The 26,903-nt window shown below is 42.9% G+C and overlaps 1 protein-coding gene across 12 annotated transcripts in view; it reads right to left on the minus strand.

Moving 5' to 3' along the window:
• Positions 1-26,903, minus strand: part of LOC118506524 (galactosylgalactosylxylosylprotein 3-beta-glucuronosyltransferase P) — a 48,128-nt gene that overhangs the window by 16,990 nt on the left and 4,235 nt on the right. Inside the window, exon 3 of one of the 12 annotated variants that reach the window (XM_036043766.1) lies at positions 9,379-9,603. The exons of the other annotated variants lie outside the window; for them this stretch is intronic. The gene's annotated coding sequence lies outside the window, so the exon portion shown is untranslated. The remainder of the gene's footprint in view (positions 1-9,378; positions 9,604-26,903) is intronic. 12 annotated transcript variants of the gene reach the window in all.

Below are 26,903 nucleotides of genomic sequence, written 5' to 3' on the forward strand. Positions count from 1 at the left end.
CTCTTGCAAATTATTAGAGCTCATAATACACAATGTATAATTGGTCCCACCAATCTCCAAACCTTTATTTGGATAATCCTTTTTTTTAGCGCTGAAAAATTCTGCTGCTGCTCTCGAGGTGCTGCTGCACAAAAAACACTCTGAAGAAGGTATCTTTTGATATGGGAAATTATCAAGATATTCTGCTCCCCATCATGCTAAGCCTTGCACCTTCAAACCGGCACATGTGTCACATTCACAGCAACCGAGCAACCATAATGCGATGCAGATGGTTTTCTGTCATCGCCCAACAAGCTCGACTGGCAAATTGCTTCTTGATGGACACCGCATGTGGTAATCTGTACCGGTTCCATCGGCCGTACGCCATTATCACCCCGATGGTTGGCGAGTTCAAATGATGTTAAATTTTCAACACCCCAAAAACCCAAGAAGTTCAAGTTCAATTTCCTGTTACCGATGCTAGGGCGGGACCACGCGTGGCACGAGAACAATCGTTAACTGAAGGCTTACCATCAAATTACCATAATATAATATCGCCTCGTATTGCGCAAAACCTCGATCCTAAGATACACTCATACACACACACACATATGATTTTCAATGCAGACGGCGACGACGACAAACGGCGCCACAGCATAAAGCGTCGCTATGCTGCTGCCGCGCGGGGATTTTTTTTCGGGCCACAAACAAAATCGTGCTTTATAGATGGGAGAGAGGCCTTATAGGAGAACAAGCGCACCCAAGATATGTATCGCCTGATAAACTCGAGCCCAACCAACTTCTTTTCGCCGCCAAACTAAAGACGGTGCCAGTAACCAAAACAGTGTCAGCCCCAAAAAAAGAAACAAAAACAACACATTTAACTTTAAGTTCCGCTATACTGGAAGGCACACAACAGAAAGGCCTGACTGTGAACGCAACGGAAGCGTTCGTTCCAGCGGCACGCCAACGCCGATAGCATCGGAATCTCGTGGCTCGCTGTTTGCATTTTCGGCATGGAAATTGTGCAATCAGTTTACAGCTTCCTTCTGCTGCTTCGTTCGCTTCGCTTCCCTGTGGCTGGTGTCTGGTGCCGTACCGTGGAATTTGACTGAGCTAACATGGGGTACTTTTTTTGTTTCCTTATGTCGGCGGAGCTATACATCAGGCACACCAACAGCAATAGAATAAAATACACGAATTTTAGCGAATAAAGTCTACCATCCCTTACCCACCCGACTTGATGATGATGATGTTGAAGTAGATCATCGTCGACCGTTTCTGCTTTTATTTGTTCTGGTTTTGTTCTTTCCCCGGCCAATGGACGACGAGCGGGTGTATATAGTGAGCGAAAAGTTGAAAATCAAATTTCCACAGCTACGCGCTAACAGCAATTCAATCAAACTACGGTTTTCCTTCCCCATTTTATGCGATAGGAAGGTGTGAATAGGAGGAGGAAGGGACGGGCAGGGGATTTATCTCATCCTGGAAAATCCATTCTCTCTTCTGGCAGTGCAGTTTTATGGCTCGATCTAGAGGATTGCTTTCCCAACACCGCGAGAGGATGTGCTGTATGTGTGTTTATATTTCGAACCTCGGATCTTCGAGCTTCGAGATGCCTTATTCGGGGAATAATCCTGAACAATTGTGTGTCCGGGAAGGGTACATGTATAGCAAAGTCTGGAGAAGCGAATAATATAATTCAATTGTGTTGAAATTTATTTACAACATCATGGCTGAACTAGGTAAGACACGTAGGTTATCGCTAAGCTTTGCAATATTTAAATGTAATTATTTTCCTGCACGATATTTGCCTCTTCCAATCCTAAATGATTAACATTTATTGGAAGCACTCTAATGATATATCATCTCATTATATATAATCGTATCGATTAGTTAGAAAGAAACTTTTTCTCAGAGTTAGGACCTTATTATCTTGGCCAAGCGATGGTCTAGTGCCAGACGCGATAACGGCGCCGGTCTTCACACGGCAAGACCGGAGTTTAAATCCCATCCAAACCACCTACCCGTGCGTTGGGCTGACTACCCTTCTGGGAGTAAAACAAAGTCACAGAAAACCAGAAATATAAATAATATATATAGTTATATAGAAATATATAACTATACAGCTACGAGTAAAACAAAGACATAGGCAGCCAGTTAAGGCAGGCCAGGACCTCACTCAGATTGAATAGCCAAAGAAGAAGAAAAAGTTGTGTGAAACGACAATGGAGGAGCCACTATAATGACGAGTACAACGGGTTATGGCTGCTAAACTTGCCAGTCTTTGATGGACTAGTCATGTCATGAGAATGACACCAGACGACCTTATCCATACATTCCTTTTAAAACGTCCACTTGTACAGAGGGAGCATTGTAGACCTAAATTGGGTTGAAGTGATACCGTTGTTGAATCCGCCAGAACGGCTTGGATAAAAGATTGGCAGACGACGGCGCTAGACCGTGAGCGGTCTATCAAAGAAGGATTCTTAGTTATATACGACAAAATCCTGGCAATAAAACAAGCGTCCATATGTTTAAAACGCTGCAGGATTTGAGAAAATTCGTAGATCACAGAGATTGGTTATCTCTAAACATGTGTTTTGTCCTGAAGATGCATAATTTAAAGGACTAGTGCGTATGCTCTATTTTATTTTACTAAAACTGCGTAAGGCACGACATAACGATCGAAAAAAAACAACTCTCTGTGTTCATCACTGGAGTAATACCAACTCTAGCACACCTCGTCTTGAAAAGGCATATCTCTCGATAGAATAGTTGTGATACGTTGCCATAATTTTCCTGCTGCGTACTGCCACCATATTATCCGCCAGCCTACCCGCAATGAATATTCACAAAAATAAACCAAATACTCTTTCCTTGTCACCATGTCAAAATGGTGGTAGGAGAAAGCAAGAATAGCAACTTTAGCATAGGCAACTTCAATCGACTCTAACTTTCCCTCCGAACGTAGTCCGCAATTGCCTAACCGGCCAAGGATGTAAAGTTTTCGCGGGAAACTTTTGTGGTCTAGCAAATTGGTTAGACACACAGTACGGCCAAACGTGAACGCCAATGCAGCAAGAGAAGAAGGAGAAGTTTTCCTTCTCCCAAGCCAGCTCTTCTCTCGAGGGAGTCGGGAGAAACACAAAAATAACACATGCAGAAACTTATGCAGAAGCCGGTTATGGTTCCGGAACGGGGACTGATGAATATAAAAGGCTGTACGGCACTCCAGTTACTCCACTGCTGATGCTGGCACATCGTCTAATACACTCATCATGCTGCGGCGCTACGACAAAGTTCAGCGTATTACAAGCAGTGCTGTGTGTGTACCATTTCCAACGTTTCAGCATACATGTATGCCGCCCATCCACGTATGAAATTCAATTTCCTTGTTGAAAGTTCTCCATAAAGAAGCAGTGCGGCTGAATCATTACGTTCCGGCAGCACTCTCTTTAGTGCTGCTGCTGGTACACAGTTAAATTAATATGATAAGGCGTACCATTCCCTGGACGATTCGTCTAAAACAGCCAAGCAAAACTGCACACTCGCTCTTTAGAGTGTAAATGCTAATCAGCACTTGACGATATCCTTTGCACCGAGTGCTACCAGCAAGCAGCAGGGGTGCACTGATTAATATCCATAAATTTATGTCGGACTATCTTTCCACTGCGGTTAGTTGGCAGCTGGAAAAGGCGGAAAATTCACGAGCAATGTGAGAAACCGGGTTTCAATGCTGACGCCTACCCACGGCACCTAGTCGCGAGACTCGAACACCGCCATTCATACCGTAATAGTTCCACGCTGCGAGAAGCGAACGGAAAATTGAAATAGAACAGAAAAATATGCCAAAGACTTTGCGTCAGACCACCAAAACACCCACTGCAAAAATGCTGCTCGAAAGGTTCAAAAAAGCGAACATTTCATTTTCTTCATGTCTGCTTCTTACTTTGTGAGCTGCATCTTGACGCTTACAAGCATTTCGAAGAGACGGTTTTTACGATTCGTTTTTGGGTGTAAGATGAGAAAAGAAGCGTCATTACCAGGACAGCTTTCTTCACGATAACGGGAGTCTTGAATGTGGGCAACGCTTGAATCGTACTTATCGGTCCGTTGCAGCATCTAGCGACGCAAAGCTGTTTCGAGCACATTTAAATGATTCGGTAGCAGAATTATAGCGACGAAAATGCACATTTGCACCGAAAAAGTGTCAACCAAAATGGAGGATATTCTTTCTTTTTGTCGGGAGCCTCTCAGGAACTACCGAGCGTACGTTGAATTACTTATTCAGCGTACTTGAAAGCGAACTTCCGGGTTGAGAAACAGAATAAGGCGTAGGAAAAGTCGGACCGGTTTAAACTTCTTCCTCCACTCACACAACGGTGAGCCATTATCTTGTTTATCACATAGCCTCGGAATTTATTGTGTGCGTAGTGCAGAAACCTTTCAGAGCATCAGTCAATTTTATCTTCGAAACTTCGAAATGTACCACCCAAAAACAAGAAGCCTGAAGGAAAAGTAAAAGTCACACCGGCGAAACCCCGATCGATCGGTCTCTAAAAGCATTGAACGGCCAAAACGAAATCAATCAAACTAGAAAAGTGATGCCGAAGAATAAAAATTTTCGTTCTGGAGGAAACTTCCCATTTACCTATCGCGCCACGCCAGTAGTATTCGGCATCCTTTTTGACTTGTATGTCCCGGGGATGGTGGAGCCCCGGGGACGGTAGGACGAAGCTGTGAGTTCCATTTCGCCGCAGACTCATTTTCCTTGAGAGCAGCTTGCACCATCGTGCAGGGGCCACCGCGAAAGGAAAGTGAAAATTCAATTTAAAAGTCATCATTCACAGCGCACCGTGAAGATGTTGGAAGAAGCGGTTTTATTTTTCACGGTACTCTCTCTGACCTGTGGAGAATTGAAAAAGGGCTGTCGTGAGGCCGGAGGGGATGGAGATTATTTTCCCGAAAGGTTTAGTGATTATTTTTAAAGAGCGCCACCAGGAGAATTCCTTGATCAGAAAATCGGGGATTTAAGGAGAGTTTCAACACCGGTTATGCGTTCCGACCGATATAATTAGCTAATGATTTCGAGCGTACCAGAGCCCGTAAGTTAATCAACTCTTCCGACCAATTTTATCCAATCACACTAAAACCCGCTCCAGGCGGCAAACAAACTCTATGCGATACCTATCGCGAGAATTTCGTCTAAATCTTTCACCCAGCTCGGGCCCGGGATTTATCACCTTGCAGTATCCAGTAGCAATGACGCCTGGAGGGATCGCTCATGGATACTCGGTGGTGTGGTAAAAGCAATTTCCAACGATACCCAATGATACCTTCCCGACCTGTTTGCCCCGGTATAGATTTCATAGCAACAGTGTCAGTCTGCGGCCCCACAATCGGCACGTCTACCTTTCCATCCAGCGTAAGTGCAATTTCTCGGAAATATTGGTTACGTACACTCTGGACCGCAAAACTGTCTATGGCTAGGTGCGGAATCGCTCCAGTACCGCGTGACGAACCGACGAATGGGATTCCTCTGAAGCAAAGAGGTACATCCGGTCTTCTGGTATTCCTGAATTCTGTTCACCTCACCAGCTCTGTCGGAGAACTTTAAGGATAAAGTTTGAAGAAGGCTGAGCTACTTGAAAACCTGTGATACACATCCAGGGGAGATTTGCACCTTCGAAAGCAAGTGTTAAAAGTTTCTGCCAAACCCCCTTGAGAAACTATTGAATGCGGGAGATTTTTCCAAAAGATGTTTAAGAAAGCTAAGAAAACCCATCGTATAACCGGGATTGATTGATTATCTACATTAGCTTCCGATTGCTGTAACATGCTGTACAAAGTTCCGAAAAGTTTTAAACACTCGGAATTGCATCAGACTCCCTCCCACGGCAACGTACGATATTCACCAAGAATCTTTCATCGCCACGTGTCCGTTCGAGATGTTTCGAGCTACGGAATGAAAAGAATGTTGAAGCGTGAGAAGTTGTACAACAAAAAGCAGTTTGACGTCGTATCGGATACGTGCCAAGCTCTAGGACACCTGAGCCCATATCTTTGTGGTCTGCAAGATAACCGACACACACACTCATTCTAAACTCTTTGCACGCTGGAAACATTGGTTGGAGAGATCTCTTGCAAACCCAACAACAATCTGCCTGCAAGAACCTTTCATGTGTAGCAGTGAAACCAACCCTTAAAAATCAAATGGAACGCAGACATTCCTTCTTTTGGTGAGCGCTTTACTGGGTTTTTCGGTTCAGTCCAGCTGGTGAAAGCGTTCCACAACAGATAGACAGACAGACAGACACACGAGCTGAACTGAAAACTATTCAGCCTCTCAGGGAATGTTGGACTGCTCAGGTACGCGAAATGTGACCTGTGCAGCATAACTCCGAGACCCTGAGCATGGAGCACGTTCCAGTCTGTGCAGGGGAACCAAAACAAAAAAACTATCCGCCATTGTAGCGTCGTATTAATAAAGCTCCATTTCTACATGATGTTTGTACTGCCATCTAATCGTCCGTACGGTGGCGTTCAGACGTGTTCCAGGAAGAGCCGCGAAAGGCAGTGCCTACACAAACATGGCCTCCGGAAAAGTGCAAAGGCTACAATAGCATACACACGACAAATGAGTAAAGGTTTTTCCACCGAGCCCCGTGCTCTGCTGCCACTTTGGTACCTCCTCAGCCACAGCCACGTCAAGTACACCGGAAAGCGTTTCCATGTCCCTGAGCAAAAACGTTACCCGTACTGCTGTAGCTCTTGTTGCTCTTACGGTAAGCTTTTCACCCCGAACCATTTCCCTGAATGGCGATGAGCGGCGGCTTCATCTACCGGAAAAATGGAATGCCAACACTCGTGGCAAAGCCGCTTCTTGGCGGGTGATTTTCACAACTTGCCGTACAATAGTTCGGCTCGCCTATTCACGTTTGCCGCGCATAGGCAAACACTGCCTCTGCTGCCTGAAGTTCAAGTAGCAAGCTTGTACAGCTTGTTCTTGAACTGTTGTACAGTTTTTGCCCTCTCCGCGACCTAACCGAACACAACCGCCAAGCGGTCAGGGCCATTATTGTGAACAAAAATTGTGATTCTATGTACTTCCGGCACGGGGCAAATGAGAAATTCACCTTTGGCCCTTTGTGGAAAACTGGCACTTTAATTTTCAGTTTCAGTTATGTCTAGCGTTCGAAACAAATGTGGAGATGCGGCGTCTAGATGCTACCAGAGTTTCCAGAGTACCAGCCTTGCACACAGGCTGCATTTGAAAGCAACCACCAGACCGAATTGTAACCAAATTTCTAACGAATTCCAGCACGTAATATCCAAAAAACGAACTGACTCCGCAGCCTACCGCACAATAGTACTCGTAAAAGTAATCAACTTCATTCGCAATTATGTGTGTGCCGCGGCACGTGGTTCATTTGCGTGCGAAATTTGTCTGCAAGGAGCGCGAGCTGATCGAGCGCAAATGTAATCAAGATACTTCCCAACTCAAGCCTAAAGCGCTTGCCGTATAATCTATCCAGCTGACGTAAGAGAGCAGTTCGGCGGGAACTTTGCTGCCTTTGCCATCTTCGCAGGCATCAGCTCGCGAAAAAGTTCCACCAAGAAAGGGCTGGCGACGGTTCGACGAAACGCGAACTCGTAAACGCTCATCAACCCACCGAAAAAGGGATTCCGACAGTCGGGCAGACAATTTTATTGTGCCCGATTACGGGTGACTTTTGCTTCGCGTCTACTCATCGAAAGTTCGTCTGCAGCTTCCCTGCCGTGCCACGTTCTCGCTCTGATAGGGAGTTAAACAATTGAGCAAAAGGCTAAGCGTCTAGCCGCCGAGCAGCATTCCCAACCATCATCATGATTGCTGCGGGTGAGCCTCTTCAGTCCCAGCTCAGGAGACAGACTTTAAGCATTGGGATCATAAAAGGGGCACTCCATCAGCGGTGGCTCCACGACAGCCTCCGAAAATGCCGCAGGAATGTGAGACTTCGTATGGACCAATTTCGAATTTATTACTTCCCGTGGTTCCGGCAGATGAAGGTGGGAGGTCCGATTTCGGTGCGGGTCATCACAACCATCTCCGGCACCTGCAAACGACTGACATGACAAAGAGCAAAAGTTCCAAAGTTCGACTTTATCCGCCCACGAGCTGGGTTTTTTTTTTTTTGCACAGAGAAGTTGCATCCGTGAACGAACTCATTTTGCCGGGTTTTGAAACTTTATGCGCTAAACTTCCGATATGAATGCACCGCGAACGAGGAGGAGTAATTAGGCATCGGGCTGGTGCTCAGGAACTGGCCCAACAAACGGTGAAATGAACGTGGGACATTCGCCATCGAACGAAGAGTTTTATGAGCCTCTGAGGTGACTTTATCCGGCCTAAGATTAGCACTAGCGCCACTGAACAGGGGTGATGCTAGGTCTAGACCAAAATGTCTAGGTCACATTCCAACTCGAACAGAACGTGAAACTTTGCGTGATTCTTCTAGCTTTTTTCGGACTAACAGACTCGGCTTCTAATCCTGCCACACAGGAAAACTGTTCGGTGCTATCATACTTTATCATACGCTATCTACAGCAATGTTTATGTATGGCTAGCCTGCTGCTGATAGACTATCGCCCAGTGGCACTGTCCAGGAATTGTACCGGGGCTGTTGTAAATGGTCCTGACACACTATACACGCCCTTTTGGGAACAAAGATGGTCCCATTAGTAATTCGTCTGCAGATCTTTTTTCGTTGTTGCCCCCGTTACTCATATACTTGCAGTCAGGAACCCAAGGCTTTCTAAGCAATAGCTGCACGTAATAAGTTTTTGCACCACCAGCGAGAGACAAAGAGGCATTGCATGGTCGGAAAACTAGACCATTCAGCTGCATAGCTAGCGGGACAGTGGGCCACCCAATGCAATGTCAAAGTTTTCGGCCTGCAAATTTTCCATAATGCCGGTAACTGGCGAGAGGGAGAGGAAAACAAGACAGTTAGCCAAGTAAGGCATTGGCAGTTACTATGTGTGCCTGCATTTGCTTCCCATGCAAACCTTTGGCCCACAGCTGCCAACTGCAGTTTTGCGCTTTTATGGAAACTTTTTGGCAAACAGAGCACATAAATCAAAAGTCGGAAAGCTTCCGTAACAGCAACGAAAAAAAAAGGTCAACGGTGACATAAAAGGATGCTCGGTAGTGGAAATGATATAAAAAATAGCTCTTTTCCCCCAAACATTCTACCACATTCAATTTTTTTTGAAGTTTTGTTTTGCCTGGCTGGCTACCGCCCGACACAAACACGTCCATCAAATTACCTCTCATGCGAACGCTCTCAAAAGTTAGCCCACAATGTAAACGGTTCAGCTTTTCTCCTTCCACACGATAAAATTCATTTCTCAAACCTGTTTTCTCTATGGTCGCCTGCTATGAACCACTTGCGAACGATGATCACCATCTGTTGCCGATCTGTTTCTAATGACTTCCTGACGAAGGTGTACGGCCCGAAAAAAGGTGATAAACACAACACAGTTACACAACATGTTCACATCCTTGTTTCCCGGGACGGTTCACGGCAAGCAGAGAAAAGCGCCATGTTGATTGTGAAGGGGAAAAATAGCTTCACGTACCTGTAAAGAAACCAGAACGAAACGGAATGCGGGAAAATAAATTAAAATCAGCACATTATTCGTATTGCAATACAACGCACAGTCACATAACCCATTAAAACCGAAAGACAACTATACCGTTTTCCATTTTTTTCACGATTTTTCTTTGCTTCACTCTACCGTAAAAGGAAACCCCAATTAGCGAGAAAAATAACAGAGCGCAGAGAACGAAAAAAAAGGGTTCTCCTACCTCGGTTGGGTCTGCATACCTCCGCACGTTGGGATACATGCCACTACGCACTGTTTGAATAACGGACGGGGTAGCAAGAATTTTCCATCGAAATTGGACTTGCGATCCATCAACGGGAAATGGAAAGCCAAAAAGGAAACTTTACTAAGGAAAAAACCACAGGGGTCTCAGACAGTTCAGTTCTGGCACATTTTATGGTTAAAGTAAAATGAGATATTTCTTCGCACGGCGCTCAAATCGTGCGCAAAAAAATGGGGAAGCTTTACGAATGGATAGGTGTGCGGATTTTTCCGGATTTTTTCAACCCCCAGTGAAGCATGCGAAGTAGGTGAAAAAACATTACTAAATTACGTTGGCTTTACGAAGGCCAGTAATGGTGAAGCAAAGCAAAGACCCCCGAAGCGTTAGGATTTCGTGTTGGAAGATTCGGGAATGCTGCAGTGGATTTATAAAGAATGGAGGATATCATTTTTACCCTTTTTTGTGGCTGTAAAAAGTATGTGAATGTTTGTTTGTCTCCACAATAGATATCGTTCTTAGTCTTACTGTTATAATGTTGTCATTTTTGACACTTAAAATCAAATATCTTGAAGAATCCACAGGTCTGCGGGCTTTCGAAGGTTTCTAGACGGCTACAGACGTAGATAGCATAATTTCACACCATCACACGTCTGTGTCGAGGTAATCAGATACCAAAAGGAGCATTTTTTTTTCTTCACAAAATCTGCATGTTTGCTGCTTTAGCTTTTGTGGTTCAATTGGACCCGATCACCATACACTCAGTCTCGCTATCCAATTTGGACATTCGCCCAGGGATTATGTCCTTTCTTAGTAGCAGACGAAAAACACATACACACACACACACACACACACACACAAAGCAATCCCGTACGATGTAATACAGTACCTGCAGTAATCCGATTGTCATTGAAAGAATTATTAGGGGAAAGGATGGCACTGTATGTATGAGCCCGTGAGCAATGCAGGGAGAAAAATTTTACGAAACGAATGGCTCAAGTTTAAAATTCGATTCAAACCCTCCGGTGGTAAAATAGGTGTCATATTTCATCCTATTTTATTGCTTTTTGCACTGCGGTGGTACCCAGAGACATTGGTAATGTTGGTATACTTTACCACACACCAGTATGTGTTGCTGGTTCCGGGAATACGGGAGTCGTTTTGTCTCTTTTTATGCCCTAAACTCGTAGTGGGGGGCTATGTCTGCATTTCTGATGTGGGGCAATTGGTGTGATAGTTAACGGAAGAGGTTAGACTGAACAGAGTCGCTATACTTCGTCTGGGTTTGAGTTCAATTTTTAATTGAACCACAAGTCTCTCATGGCAGGACTGGGTTTCTAATCTCGTCCAAGCGCGTTTCCCAGTATACAATGACTGATTATCCAGTCACGGGTACAATCAAGTCATAGGACCCAACAATGGCAGACCATGATCTCTTGAATCGTAGAGTCAAAGAAGAAGAGTGTCCAACGCATCGATGGACTCGATAGATCTCTTGGACTAGACTCATTCGACTCGGCCCGTCGAACAAGGCCCCTAGGACTAGGCCACTTGAACAAGGCCCCTTGAACTAGGCCCCTTGGACTAGGCTCTTCGGACTAGGACTTTTGGACTATGCCTTTTGGACTATGCCCCTTGGACTAGGCCCTTGGAATAATCTTCTCGGACTAGGTCCCTTGGACTATGCCCCATGGACTAGGCTCTTTGGACTAGGTCTCTTGGACTAGGTCCCTTGGACTAGACTTATTCGACTCGGCACCTGGGTACAGGCCCCTCAGACTACGCCTTTCGGACTAGGCCCCTTTCATTAGGTCTAGAACTGGAAGTGAAGATGGCGTGATCGTTCTGCTAGTGAAATATGCGTTGAGCTCGAGAAGAGTGGAAGAGCACGCTCAGAGCCCTCATTTTATTGAGGTGAGACCTCTCTTTAGCTCTCGAGATCACTCCCCTAGACTATACATAACTAATTTAAATCTATATTTTATATGTTTTTTTCAATTTCCCCATTAGCCGTTAACGACACAAGACCCTGAAAAACACAATTTAAATCAATATAACTTTTCCCCTTTCATTTCGGACCCTCCTTTATATAGTTTGTCCCCCATCAACAATGCATGAACCGTGCCAAACACAACGCTAATGCATTCCCATGCTTTCGCATACTCTTTCAGGGTCAGGCACATTTCTGCAGCACAAAAAGGCCACCATACCACATATATAGAGCGAGCGAACGAGGCTTAACAACATTCCGCGAACATTCCAAAAGCCATAAATATTGTCCACCCTTGCTGCATACACGGAAGTCTTGTTTCGTTGCACAAGGCCCTGCACCTACAATACCGAATATCCTTGCTGCTGACAACAGTAGCAGCAGCAGCAGCAGCAGCAGCAGCAAAACAAGCACCATGCAGAAAGGTGGTATGTGTACAATAATAATAAAAAACACAATTCCACTCGGAACCGGAAAAAGGGGAGTGATGATTTCGGAAATAGAAAATATACCCAACCAATAGTGTTTCAACACTAGCTTCCAGCTAGCTAGGGAGCCAGCCAGTGCCGTTGGTGGCCAACCAAGAAAATCAATTTCATTTTCACAATCGTTCATTAAGGGCATTCTGATCTTCACCCCTGTTTTTGGGGAAGAAATCTGAGCGTCCGATCCGGGAAAGCTAAATGCAGGCCATTCGCAGGCTTCAATAGATCGAAATCGGTATTTACGTCGTCCTTAAAATAGAGCCAAAAGCTAGAAATCAATGATAGAGTGAGATATAGTTTAATGCATCTCTTATTGATTGCTTTCCTATTCAAGCAAAGGTGACGATGGCGATAAATCCAGAGGAACCGCGGACAAAAAAAGAATCCTAATCATAATTTGTTTTGCACCCTATAAAGGTATGCTTTCTACCTATGAAAAACCCAAACTAAGTATGAGGAAATGTTATGTGATGTTGGGTTATTTTAGAATTTTGCGTATCCACAGAAGAAACCGTTGATAGATCGATTCGTCAACGTACAAGCTCGAGGGGTGTGCTGCCAACAATAAGCTCTCATCAACGAACGAACCCGTTCCAAACGCGGATCGAAAATAGAACAACCGGCAGCACAATGACTTCCATCCATCGCCAGTGCCGGCGGTGGAAAAGACAAAGTTTTTCTTCCCCCAAATACGTGGCTCCAAAACGGCTCGTACCTCTCGGTTGCAAATTTAATTACCAAAGTTTCGCGTTTTATTCGCGTAACGGACCACGTGGTAGCCATCGGTGCGCACCAGAACGCACCAGCTCTACTTATCAACCCGACGAAACGAACCGGCTGAGCACAATTTGCGACTGCAAACAACAACAAAAAGGCCTCCGAAAAAAGCAGCCCCCCCCCCCCCCTCAGTTTGTAAAACTATTTTTTCTAATTCCACTTTTAGGGAAGGCTGACCTAGCTAAAACAGTGTGCAGAAATGCTTCACTTTAACGGTGAAATAACAATCATGGCAGGTGAATTGTGCAGCCAGTGCCGTTTGTTGCCGATATATGTTTGTATTTGTTTGTTCGTTGCAAAACAATTGTTTTAGCCGTTTTTTATTTGCCTTCAAAGGCACTCACTACCTAGCATAAACTAGCCCACCCCACCAATAACAGCTCGCGGTGGCACTTTTAATTATGAGTTGCCCTCCCGGCCCCATATGTTTTCACCTGTGCGAGCTAGCTGTCCGGTTATTTTTTTTGTGAATGAAATTCATAACAGAGCACCCCGAAAAATGTGTGCCCTCGCTTTTTGGGGCAAACCATTTTTAAACGATGTGAGTGTGTTATGATATTTTGCATGCGAACGTGTTAACGTGCGCAAGGGAGACAGGTGGCGCATGTGTACGTGAAGGGTAAATTACTGAAATGGGTTTGTTGGTTTTTGGGGGATCTTTTGGCAGGTTCGTGCCGTTACTGTTACCACGATAAATTAGGCTTCTTTTCTCGATAAACAATGGAAATAAATTAAACCTATGTATTTATTGGTATTTTACACTTGTAGGAATATACAGGAAAATAATGTAAGATACAGGGTATTCCGGAGCTTTTTTTTTTGCTACATTTTCTATCGATTTTCCCATACATCATACAGGTTCCCATACAGTTTTTAATCGTTACCCAAATATTTTTGAAACTTAATATTTTTCTGTTTTATTGGAACAATAAAAAAAATATGAGGAGTGTCATAAAAATCGTATTGCATTAATTTTTTAAAAATTTAGTTGCGACTGTTATCGTCTTTCTATGAAGTTCGAGTATTTGTAAACATGCTATTAGTATTTCTAGACAGATCGATATTACTTGTAAAATAACTTAAAATGAATATTTAAGATGAATATATGTTCTCTAGCACAAAAAATCATCATAAAATTATTATAATTTTAAAAATAATTGGGAAACAGTTCACAACCGGTGGGAAGAATATAAAAATACATGGTAAACTGTCAAAACCTCGCGAAGGAACCAAAAATATTTAAGGCACTGTAAAGAAAAACATTAAAAAGCGTCAAAAGACGTTGACACACCCTGTAACGATAAATACAAATAAACGTGTTGGCAGCACAGAATTTACAAAAAATTGTTATATATTTTATAACATAGCTTAATTTTAAGCCGGTCTATTGGTCAAAGCGCTAGTGCTAGGATCCGAAATCGAGACGACTCCAGACCGTTTCCCAATACGCAGGACGAACTATCCAGTAAAGGATTTAAAGAAGTCAAGGAAGCCTGAAATAGCAGGCCAAGTCATCCCGGTTGTAGAAGCTAAAGAAGCAGATATTTTAAATTATAAATTAAATCCGATATTCTATTCTGTATGCATATAGACAATATACCTGACATCTTCAGGGCATAGTGAATTAAAGGCTGGTGATGTCGGTAGAATGACACCAAACAATCATGTCGTGAAAATCTTTCAGTCTGACAGAAACTCCAAGAACTATTCATGATCGTTCAAGACCGTTAGGAAGCTGTAGAGTAGTTAAACATATTTTGGAATAACTCTATATTTAGACGAAAATTCCCAGACCAAAAACTTTCCTCGTCGTTTTTACCAAATATAACCATGCTTTACTTCAGACGAAAATAAACTTTAGGAAAATTGCTGACGATCGTGCCGGTTCGTTCTTGTCAGCTTTCGTTGCTTCAAGGGTTCAAGGATAGTTTGTAGTCAACTTGAAAACTTCTGACGTATTTTTAGAGAAAACGCAGATTTTGGGAAATCAATCGGTTTATATAGAATTGATTATTTAAATTAAGAAAATGTTTGACCATCAAGGGTGAAGGACAGAAAAATTGCTCTGCCCAGTTCTCTCTTATCAGTGCCATTTTTCAGCGTTCTTGACCAGTTAAACGTTTTGTAATTTCAGGTATTTAAACTTTTCCCACAACAAAATTAAGCCTATCAAACCCCTCGAAACAGCACCGCACCACGTGGGAAACCATTTGCTTTTCGCACCTTACTTTTACTTAACCTACTCTCAACCGGTCTGACTCTTGTGAGTGCACAACAAACAACGGAATCGTGCGCCGAAGATACGTACACGCTCGTAAAACCCCATATTTACGACAGCATTCATTCAACATTGTCGAACTTTATCCGACGGTAAAGCGGAGTTGAGGGCACACAGGCCTGCCACGACACTGCCAAACGACTTTCGGGCAGTGATTTCATCCGTTCACCGGCATTTACAGCGCGCCTTACGTTTATGGGCACATCGTTTTATTTCTTCATCGTTCTTCATCATTGCTCTCGTCGACGCATCCTTCTCGCGAGGATTAGTCCTCCCCCGGACTGCACGGACGCGACCGCGAAAGCAGCTGGGATGTGCGCACATTATGCAAAGAGCCATTTCAAACAATTGCCATCTTTATCCATTCGCCGCTCGGCCGCGGATGTTGACTTACTTTTCGCTGATCCGCGTAAGGCGATGGGGTGGTAAAGCTTCCGGCTTTCTTTTTGTTTTGCTACCGCCGAAGATGAAAATACATTTACATTGAATTGCAAAGACGATTAAAAATTGTTTCTTAAATATTGTAACAGACCGGCTAAGCGGAGGAGAATTCTTCCTGATGCAATCCATTTGGATCCGTTTGGATTTTTATTTTATTTGAAACGACTAAACATATTTCTCTGTTACCTTTTACCAAGTTACGCGTTTAATTTATCCGTGAATTTGTACGCTGTAGAATTCACAATTAACCACATTCGGACTCACATTGACACTTGTGTGGAACACATCTGGTCTAACAATATTGTTTGCTATGTACACCTGCAGTATCTGCAGAGAAACAGTTACAAAATAAACGGTAAGACGATTTTTCAGACCAGATTGAACCGAAATCTCATTCCAAAACTAAAAAAATATTTTCTAGACGAAAATGCTGCATGCTTTAGCTGAGCCGATAAATAAGTTTAGTTTGATCCAGTAGACACCACAGTTTTGGGGATTTTTATTTGAGCAAGACCAACTCTATGTAGCGCTAGATAGAGTAGAAAGATCTAAGCAGGCAACTGTACAGTGACGGACAATAGAATTAGATCACCGAATTTTCAAGAATTGTAAAACTGAGGTTATAATACCGATTTACAACGAATAGACATAGCTGCCTTTTGTTAAATTTAGATGAAGATTTCGGGTGAACGATCCTTTCACTGGATCTATAAAGAATTTAATTCAGAATATCCTTTTGTCATTATGATGAAAATATTATTTAAAAAAAAACATAATACTGAATAAAATAATGCAAATAATCTCATGTTTTTGTTATTTTATCGAATTAAACAATTAAACAATTAAGCAGTTTTCTATTACCTTTTAATTAGTTTATTATATTTCTATTTTAAAACTGAAATTTTCATTTTTTTATGAATTTGTTTGTATATTATTTTATTCTGTTCTATTGGTAATTTTTGGACGAAAACAAGAAAAATGTAAATTTAATGTTAATATATTGATGCAAAACTTTGACTTTAATAAATTTTTAGTTATGGTTGGTTATCTAGTAGAAGTATTGAAAACACTAGTTAGATAAAAGGATATAAAAGTGGTCTTACTCTCATGCCCGTCACTGTAGCAGATCACGCTATAGATATATTATAAGCAATCTAACGTTGCAATTATATCATTCATTATTTGATGACATAATTTACATCCGACTCAAAAGGTAACAGCCCATTTTCCCCAGAACTATCCTCATATCAGAAACACGAGACCAATTAACCAATCAGTTACTGATACCCATCTTAACGGAAGTCAGGCATTAACCACCTCAAATTTCAAAGCACCGAAAAAAAAAAAATGCGAGATCCACCATGCCGATCCACATTCAAATTCAAACGCAGTGTTTGTAGGTAAAGCGGCTAACAATGATGAGCCGTCTCGTGATGCCCCGTGTGCTATTGCATTAATTAATAGTCACATAGGCTACGCGGCGTGCCGGGTACGGTAATGTCGCCCGTGGTCCGACACTTTGTCGAATCACTGTATTCATTACATCAATTTGCGTATGCGTTCGTATGCTCTGCTCCATATTTTGCGCTGACGATGTGGCTGCTGATGGCGTAACTGATCTGCAGAATGGACGACATCTGGAGGAAAGCGTGCAGTGCGGCGCGAGGGTTTGATGAGGGCTGAAGTTGATCTAAATCATGCAAATGGTGGTAGCTTGCGGGCCAGTTCCGTTGACGGTTGTGTGGGGTTTGTTGTAAAATTAAGCCTAATCGTAGGTTGCATTATGTTTCACTTAGGACGGGGATGTCGAGATCATCTCCGGGCAGGGAAGCATGACAACCGGAAAGAAGAGGTTTTTCTACGACAACTTTAAGATCTTAAAATGTTCCAAGTGTTCCAAGGCAAGTGCCTATAATACTGATATTTGAACTTCCTCAAAATCCAAGTAACACTGATAACTTCTCATAGTTGATCTCGACCGTCAAGAATTCGCGTCCAACGCATCCCGCTCACTATCGAGCCAACCTTGTGGCTTAGGTTTATCACTCAGGGCCGCTATCAACCGTTGTCGGTCGGTCGTTGTTTTCCTTGCGCCATCAAAAATAGCATTACTGATTTCAATTGAATGACATCACGAAGATGCGCTCGGTTCTACGCTGTTCACGTTCAGCGTACAGGGTTTACAGGCCTGCCATAAGCTGCCAGCATTTGCCATCACCCGCTGCCATTACAATTTCTTAGTGGGCCCTTGCAGTCACGCGAAGATATTGCGCATTGCGCGTTTGCAAAGAAATGACAATAGCCGAGGATAAGCGCAAGGCACGCGTTCACGGCCTGCTGGTGTACAAGGCTTGGCAAATTGTTCGTACGGCTAAAATAGTATAATAAATACTAATCTGCTAAGATGCTTTAATGGCATTAGTCCGAGCAATCCGACCTGTCCTGTCGGCGGATGACGCACGGCGTTAGTTAAGGGATAATACCTGCCAGAGGCGAGAAGGGACCTTGAAACGAGCGTGCTGTAACGTGGATAATGAGTTTATTTCCTGTTTCAAACTTTTCTCCTACTTCAACCTAAATTTTGTAACTTATTTACTCGAAATTTATCTGCATCGAAAGTTCATGCGTTTAATCTGTATCTTTATATTACATGCCTCCCATTCCCCGGACCCACGATTCTACTGCATAAAAACACGAACAAAATTCCGCAACCAAATCCCAACCCACAGATTGATACCGTAAAGATGATGATTGATGAACATAACTTTTCTGTGTCACTGTCGTCGTCGTCGTCGTCGTCGTCGTCGGTATCCCTGCGGAGGGTGCGGAATCTCCCGCGTTCCCGTACTGCCGTGGTATGCCCGTTTCCAGGGCAGACGGGCGATATAATTAACTTCCTTCTTAATGGGGAAAAATGGAGTCAACCAGGGGGGTAGTGTACCGACCGTGTCACGACCATTTGCATGTGAAGTAAGTGAAATGAAGCTTAGCATTTGCGATTCATTAGCGGGTCGTCGGGTGTTTTTTTTTTTTTGCTGGAACAAGGATGCATGCTAAGATGTATTTTAAGCGTAAACCTGCTGCTGCTGTCCTGGACACGTGATTAGCATTTCCCTGGTACGCTTGTGTTTTATTTTTCTTGCATTGAAATTATAAGTTAAAACATAGTCATACGGTACGGTGCGAGGCGAGCGAGCGTCGGTGAGCGCATTGCTGCATAATTTATAAAATAACAAAGCAAGCATAATGTCATGGCAACATTGGCTTTTTTTTTCGTCGCTCTGCTTAAAATATACATTAAGCTTGATCGTGGAACAGGATCGTAAAACATGTTTGACAAAAATAAAACACCGCTTGAAACAGCTGGATAAACAAACTGAAGCGGCTCGTTGAAGCGTCGAATCATTCATCGGGTATGTTTTCATTTCTATGAATGAAGTATGATATTGTTGTTTTAAAAGTTTTTTGTTCCTTTTCTTATATTATACATTTTTGTGACAATAAATGATGAAATACAACAACCAACTAAATTCATACGACCCAAAAACTCAGCCTATCTAACCGGAGTTCTATACAGAAGTTTAAAAAAATTATTGTCAGACAATAAAAAAATGTACAATACCCATCATCCTTCAGAAACATTACAAACCTTATTCCAGGACCCTAATAGATCCCCTGTTGCTTTCATCTCCTTCACAAAAAAACTAGTTGGAAAATGAACCTAAACTACGCATCTTATCCTTAAAGCTATTCTACGGAAATCCCACTGCTCGTCTGTAACGTGTGCTGCCGGCCAAAAATCTTCTATCGGCTTCCGTCCTTATCTCACTTTTCATCCTAAACCATCCATTCAAGTTCATCCTTAGCTTTTGAGCATGAAGTCAACCTTTTGATCTACCACCGTCCGAACCGTCCGAATGGGTCGTTTGGCTTTCCCGAATACCCCCGAACATTCTTTACTCCTCTCCTAAAAACACAACAGAAAATCATCAACTTTCCCATATCCCCGAAAAAGCCTGGCAGCCTGCATAATCTTCCGGACCATGTTACCAGAACGTGTCCCCAGCTTTAGATCACTCCCTTCAACCTTTTCAAGTCCGGAACGGTAATGGTAACTGCGCCGACTATGATGACTATAAAGCCGACAGGGATATGCATCAGGATCTGGACGTAGCAGGAACCGGTTCGTTGAAAATTATTACAAATCACATAATGCTTCCCATTTATGGTAATTTTAATAACACCGTAAACTAGCTAGTAGTACTTGGTGCAGCAACAGTCAGTGCTTGATGAGCATTTAGTAGGTTGCAGTCAACTTCCTTTTTTTCTGCGAAAGATGTCATTATCGTGCTTTTTTAATTGCTCTTTTTCTAGAAGATGTAATGAATACGTTTTTGAGCACTTTTTGCTCAGAGATAATAACAGAAACTCAAGGAAGATTTTCCCCTCATTGGGCGCATGTGCATAGTAAAGTCGTTCGTTTACGATATGCAAAATTTAACAGATAAAAAGCAAAAAGAATACGTCAACTGCATAAATTAGTAATGAGTTGTTTGCAATCAATTTAAATATTCAAACATTCGAAGATATTTTGATAAACATAGGCGAGAGGGAACTGTGGATTGAACGTTGCACGTGTTTGTTTTCCATTTTCTCATCCAATTTGAATCGTGTTAGGAGTATTATAAACATGTAAAGTTTATTTCAAGCAAAAATGCCTCAATCGATAGACTTTTGTGTTATTGTTGGAAATTGAAGACTTATATTTACATTATTTTCCAATTTTATATAAGTTGAACTTAGGATGTGGTATGAATTTATGGTTAGGCGTTTCATGCTTAAAGTTTTCTAAATGCCATAGGCCCTTCAAGAACCTTCCTTGAATTGGTATGAATTTTAGAATGAGCCCTGGCGAATGAATAATGCAAAATTGGCAATGAATAAACAGTAGCTAACAAAGGTTAGAATTATCTATCTAAGAGAAAAACTACACACACGCATAAATCATGTAAGTGTCATACAAGAAGAACCAATTACACGAATTTACGAGACTTTAATCACCTCATCCTTTCATTGCTATTTATTGTACAACGACAAGAAAGATGGTACAATTCTACGAAATTAACCATACGACGACGACTTGACACCGAAAGGAGTAAAATTATCTCACTCCGCAACGATGCACCGGAACAGATTATCGCCGGTGGAGCAAAATGAATAGTAAAACCAGAAAAGAAGAAGATGTGATTCGCACCGGCACCATAATTTACGGCAAATTTCAACGGAAGCAATTACATCTAACCGAAGCAAAAATCTACTTCGTAAAAGCGTTCGCCCATCTTTTCTTATCCCACATCCCATACGATAATGGATTTCCCAGTTCCGCACACACATACCCGAAAGGAGCTGCGGGTTCTTACCTTTACACACACACAGTCATTGTTCGCTGGTTCCATATAAACGTGACGTTTCACGCGATGGGGTTTAAGAACACAAACAAAAACTTACACCAGAAGAAAACGTCCGTCCAGGCACAAACAAAAAAAGGATGCTTTTCACCGGGTGTGGACGTTCAGCCCTGATAGAAGTGTATGGTGGTGGTACACAAACAAAAGCTCTTCAGAGAAACTAGTCCGCACACACCCAAGTGGACCACATTGTGCAAAAGGCAATGAATTGTTTTCCACCGTTCCATTTCGGTTGGCAAAACTCGAAGACAGACCATAAAACCAATAAAGCGTACTTGAAAGAAAACACACACAAACGCGCGCGCGTACCGAACTTGGTCCCGGAAAGGAATGGTTTGCTGGAAGAAAAATGTTACCAATGCATGCTCGTAGCCGGTCCGGTAGTCAAACCGCAAGACAGACAGTGTTCCAGTTTTCCACGAAAAAAGGTACAACTTTGACTACTACTGATGGTTTGCTTCGTGAGGAATCTAAATGTAGCCGGCAAAGGAAAATACTTTCCTCGCTGAAAGCTAACCGTGTGGGGAAATTAAAAGTTTTTCCACGACCACTACCACCTGCCTGATGAGTTGGCTGTTTGTGTGTGTGTGTGTGTGTGTGTGTGTGTGTGTGTGTGTGTGTGTGTGTGTGTGTGTTTGTGCTTTCCGGTTTGCTTTTGGATCTGCCACAGGCGAGCAGCAAGGGTGAGCGTCGAGATTAAGCTTCTATTACTTAGTTTGCTAATTTATGGCTTAGGTATATATTCTTCCGTGATGGCGCACACCTACTTCTCCCACACACACACACACACTACTCCCGTGGAAAATTTATGGCAGTAAATAAAGATAAATAGATAGCACACATATGGCGGAAAGCTACGTTTCGAATCTTGGTGCCCGGGCGGGTGGCTTTGCTTGTTATTTAACGGATTTACTCTCCCCGTAGCAGGCGAGTGTGGTTCTTGCTAATGGAGCGCTGGATAAACATTAGCAAACCGCAAACGGTTCAAACGGTAATCGACGTGAAATCTCACCATCATTCCAACTCCCGCTAATGGTTTTTATCGAGTCGCCGAAGAAAAAGGTACGAAAAAAAACCAAATCTAGGAATGAAATCTGATCCGACACATCACAGGTCACAGCCCTAGTGTCCTGGAAGAAACAACCCCCTACTAGTACTAAAACCCAGCCCAGCAGGACATTAATAGTTTATTGATGAATGTTGGACCCCAAAATTGTTGCGTACTGCAAGTGCCCCATCAGCCGTGTCTGTAAGGCTTAATACTTCATCCCTTCAAGTAGAATGCTGGCCGGTTTTGTTTGGTCCGGGGCACCCTTGTCATGATAATGACCGTACACGTACATTTGCTTTCGCACCCGTAACTCACCTCATAAGCGGATTACCATCAACATTTGCTGCCGTTGAGTGGCCTTGCTTTTTTGTGTGTGTGTGTTAGCTTGTACATTCTTCTGCGCTAAGTATAAAGCACAACGCCTTTCACAGTACGAATGCGTCACCAAGGAAAATAAAACATAATACAGATTAAAATGAAAGTATATATGCAAGGGATTTTGGAGTGTGGAGTGATGGTTAGTTTTACCGGTGTAGCTTATCGCCACTAGCGGACATCGAGATGTCTGGGTCTGGCTTTGAAAATTGGATTTCTGTCCGACCGGTATGGAGCGCGTGGTACATGGAGACGCCTGGTACGTTGTAGGGTTCGCGTGCTTTAGTAGTGTTTTCATCGAGTGGGGAAATTGTGTTAAAACACTTCTGTTGGAGGTGATAAAGAATTTAACATTTATTTAGTTTTGGGTTGGGGAAATAATTTTATACGCTAAAAGAGAGCACTTTTCCGTATATTTGAAACACTATATTTTTCTCCAGGATATATATTTTTAACGGTTTCCAACATATTTATTAATTAGTCCTAAAGTATACACTTCTTCTTCTTCTTGCTCCTTGTCTAAGGACCTCTTAAGTCATGCCTGCCATGTCTGGCTTACTAGACTTATTGATACCACATTAATGGATAGTCAGTTCTCACTGTGGGAGAACGGCCCAGATGGGATTTGAAACCCGGTCCCGCCGTATGAAGACCGGCGCCGTTGTGAAATCCGCCACCGGGCTACCCAATTCAATGTACATTACTTACATTAGTTTTTCTAGGAAGAAAATTCTTCTTGTAAAACACAAAGTTATCCAAGATAAAACGTAGACATTTAAACAAAAATTTAACACAGTTTTTAACACAAAAGATGTCTAAAATTTTAAATATAAAAGAAAAAGGTTTAAGGAAAACATCATCATTCAAAACAAAAAATTGAGAATCCGTAAAAAAGCGTGGGGATAAAATGAAAATGGTCCGGGAGACCGTCAAAAGCCTTGGGAATATCTCCAAAGATCTTTGGAGTACTGCCAGAAAAACCTTGTGAAAATGTCCATAACCTTCAGGATATCATGTAACATACAACCTTAAGTAAAACCTGCTTTCAAAATCTCTACTATACATGGTGGCATCCTTTTACAACTTCTTAAGTTATCCAAACACGTATCCTCTATTTAAAAAATCCTTCAACCCACCAGTAAAAACTAGTGCAAACAAATCCATCTTGTGCATTTTCAAAACCAAACGAAAACCCGAACGGATTTACTACAGTAATGGCTGTGCAGAACAACATTCCACCCAGGAAAGCAGCATACCCATTAAACGGACGAAGAATGCGAAAGCAATTTATTCTAATAGCTGCGTACGTACGCCAGCAACGGTCCGTCGCAGATATGTGCCCTGCATAGTTTTCGCAAATTTGGCGAGCTCAAATATCCCTTTTGTTCCGGGTTGAACTTTCGGCTCATCCTGCTCCGTATTCTCCCCTAATGTTTTTCCCCTAAAGTACCCAGTCAAAACGTTGACAGACCGGACTGGCGACCAAACAGACTGCACTGAACCCACGACAGCCACGCCCTGGAGCCGTGTCGCCACCGGTTGATGCCTGAAGGTCCTGTAATTCCTTAATACCTCTCAAAGAGCCGTAGCTTAGCCTAAATTTCATCGCCCAACCGACCCCCCCCCGGTATTTGAGGGCGAAGCTCATGATGACGCTCAAATGGTGCCGATGATGACGATAGTCCATGCCAGCAATGGAGGCAATCTTAAAATAATGGACATCAGTAGGGGCTTTTACTACTGGCGCTAGGACTTTAGGGGGAGAAAACTTGGAAACCACCCACCACCCCCAGGAAGTGTGTTCCCATATGACCTCGGTCCGCCGGCAGCAACCGATTCGGGCCATTCTGGCGAGCTGCCTAACAACCTCCATTAGGCGGTATTGCGTGCGTAAAAGTCGTTCATTGCAGGTGTGTGCTCGTCGGGCTTCCAGGCAAGCGGAGTGACGTTGGATGTACCCGATAAAAAAGTGTACTCTCCCTAAACGAATGCCCGTACACAAAAGCAACCGATCGGGTTTCTTCAAGAAACGCTTCTCACGTACAGTGAGCGAAAGGCAAAAAAATCCGTTCCTTTAGTAAAGTTTTCGCTTATGCTTCCCGACATACGCACCAGGCCTTCAACGTCTCGACCGCTGGCCTCATTTTCGAAACATTAAATAGCACTTCATTGTTGGCAGGATTTGTCCTACGGCCGGGCTTAGGGTTAGGGCGATTCGAACCGGTTCCGGTGCTCAATCGGAAAACTCGGGACAATCGCACGTAGCGTCATTTCATTTACTTTTCACGTACTTGTTGATGACGGTGCCGTTTTTTTGCCGGGAACACAAAAACGGGAACACAGAAAACACATCGTTACCGGGTTGTGTGCGTTATTGGGGCGATAGAATCAATCGATCGACAGCGGTTAATTGGGTAAGCAGGAACCGGGAAGGCGAGGCGGCGATGGCTCATTAATCAACTGTTTTTCTGATATTTGAGTATCAGTTTTTTTGTCCCTTGCTTGCAATAAATATTTTTATTTTATTATGAGTTTGCAGTACATTTTTGAGAAAATTATATCCTTCACTCTTTAAAGCAGCATAAAATGTTTAAAAGCTGTTTTCCATTAAAAAAAACCACCACCAAAAAACCTCAAAAAGAAAATCTAAATGTTTACACAGCAAAAGTCCCATGAAGATTTAAATTCACGACAAAGTTGATGAAATATTTATTAGCTGCGCTCAAAGTTGGATTTTGCCGACGTTTTTGTCATGAAAACGGTGCAAAATGGCATTGAAATAAAGCTCAAAAGCTGGTGAGACTTTTCATTTCATCTTCCGATTTTGTGTAGTCACGTACCAAATGGCTCCCAGTGGGCCGGCTGAAACGGGGGCAAAATCACTCGAAAAGCAGGGTTTCAGATTCACCTCAAAAGCCAGTGCTTTGTTACAAAAAGGCGAACACCTGACGATAATGACTGATTGGGGTGCTTTCGAAGTGTAAAACTGTTGTTCGTTGGTGAACTTTTGGAATAAATCTATAAATTGCTGCCAAAAAGCGTGACAAAATTTGTGCCTTTTTCCGTATCCGTGTTTCAAGTGCTAACGCGGCTCATAAACCCATCTCGCAATTTATCAAATCGTTAGAATTATAATTTAACGACCGAAAGAAAAGTATTGCAATCACACGGGTAAGAAGTAAGGGAACACCTTCGCTCACCAACATTTACATTTTGAGGATGAGGCAGCGGCCTCAACGGTAAAGAAAATGTTAATGATGTGCAAGACGATGTGCCAGAAAGGGTGCCTAGTGGGAGGGGGAGTAATGCCAAGTAATACATACTGGCTTGCATCGCTCGGATGCCGCGGAACACTCAGGTGAAGCATCCGGCAGGAAACAAAGAACGAGCTTACAAAAGCTAATGGCACTCGCTTGGCCCGTTGTCATCTTAGCGTAATCAGCGCAGACGAGGTACGTGTAGTTAGTTGCCGGTCGATAGAGATGCTAAGGCGGCAGAAAGATATGATAATGGAATGGTACACTTTTCTTTTTGCTGCTGCATCCGTCCGTAACTACTTACGGCGACAATTTTTAATCCATTTCCAACGCTCCTTTTGTGTGCTTGCTTGCCCCATTCCTGGCAGTAATCTTCATTTTCTTTACACAATTCATTGAGTGGAAAATCTATGCGAAAGCACTGGCTGATACTGCTATAACGCGTTGAGAAACTGTTATTAATGTTTTTTGCTGCACAGCAAACTGCACTACACTGCAGGAAACTGGGCTGGGATGGGTAAAGCTGAGTTGTAGATTATTTCCGTGATCGTGCCCACAAGTTTTCGTGCTTATTAGTTTCTGTAGCTTTAACTACGGGATATTCGTTTATAATTGTTTAAATTGCAATTTTCATTATACATGCTGTATTATATGCCCAGAAAATGAATTCTAGCTAGAAGAGAATATAGTACAGGTAAGATAAGCTCATGGGGCCAACTGGGTGCCGAGGCCATAACGGTGCCGGTCTTCATACGGCAGGACCAGGATTCAAATCTCATCCAGACCGCTTCCCCGTACGTAGGGCTGAATACTTTACTATGGGTAAAATGAAGTCACAGAATGCCACAGAAGAAGATAAGCTGGTAAAACGGTGATGTGCAAGGTAAAGCACTGAGCTCCCCTTGAGACTACTTGTCTTTTATGATAATTA

The sequence above is a fragment of the Anopheles stephensi genome, chromosome 2, assembly GCF_013141755.1.
Source record: "Anopheles stephensi strain Indian chromosome 2, UCI_ANSTEP_V1.0, whole genome shotgun sequence".
In the NCBI taxonomy this organism is placed as follows: Eukaryota; Metazoa; Arthropoda; class Insecta; order Diptera; family Culicidae; genus Anopheles; species Anopheles stephensi.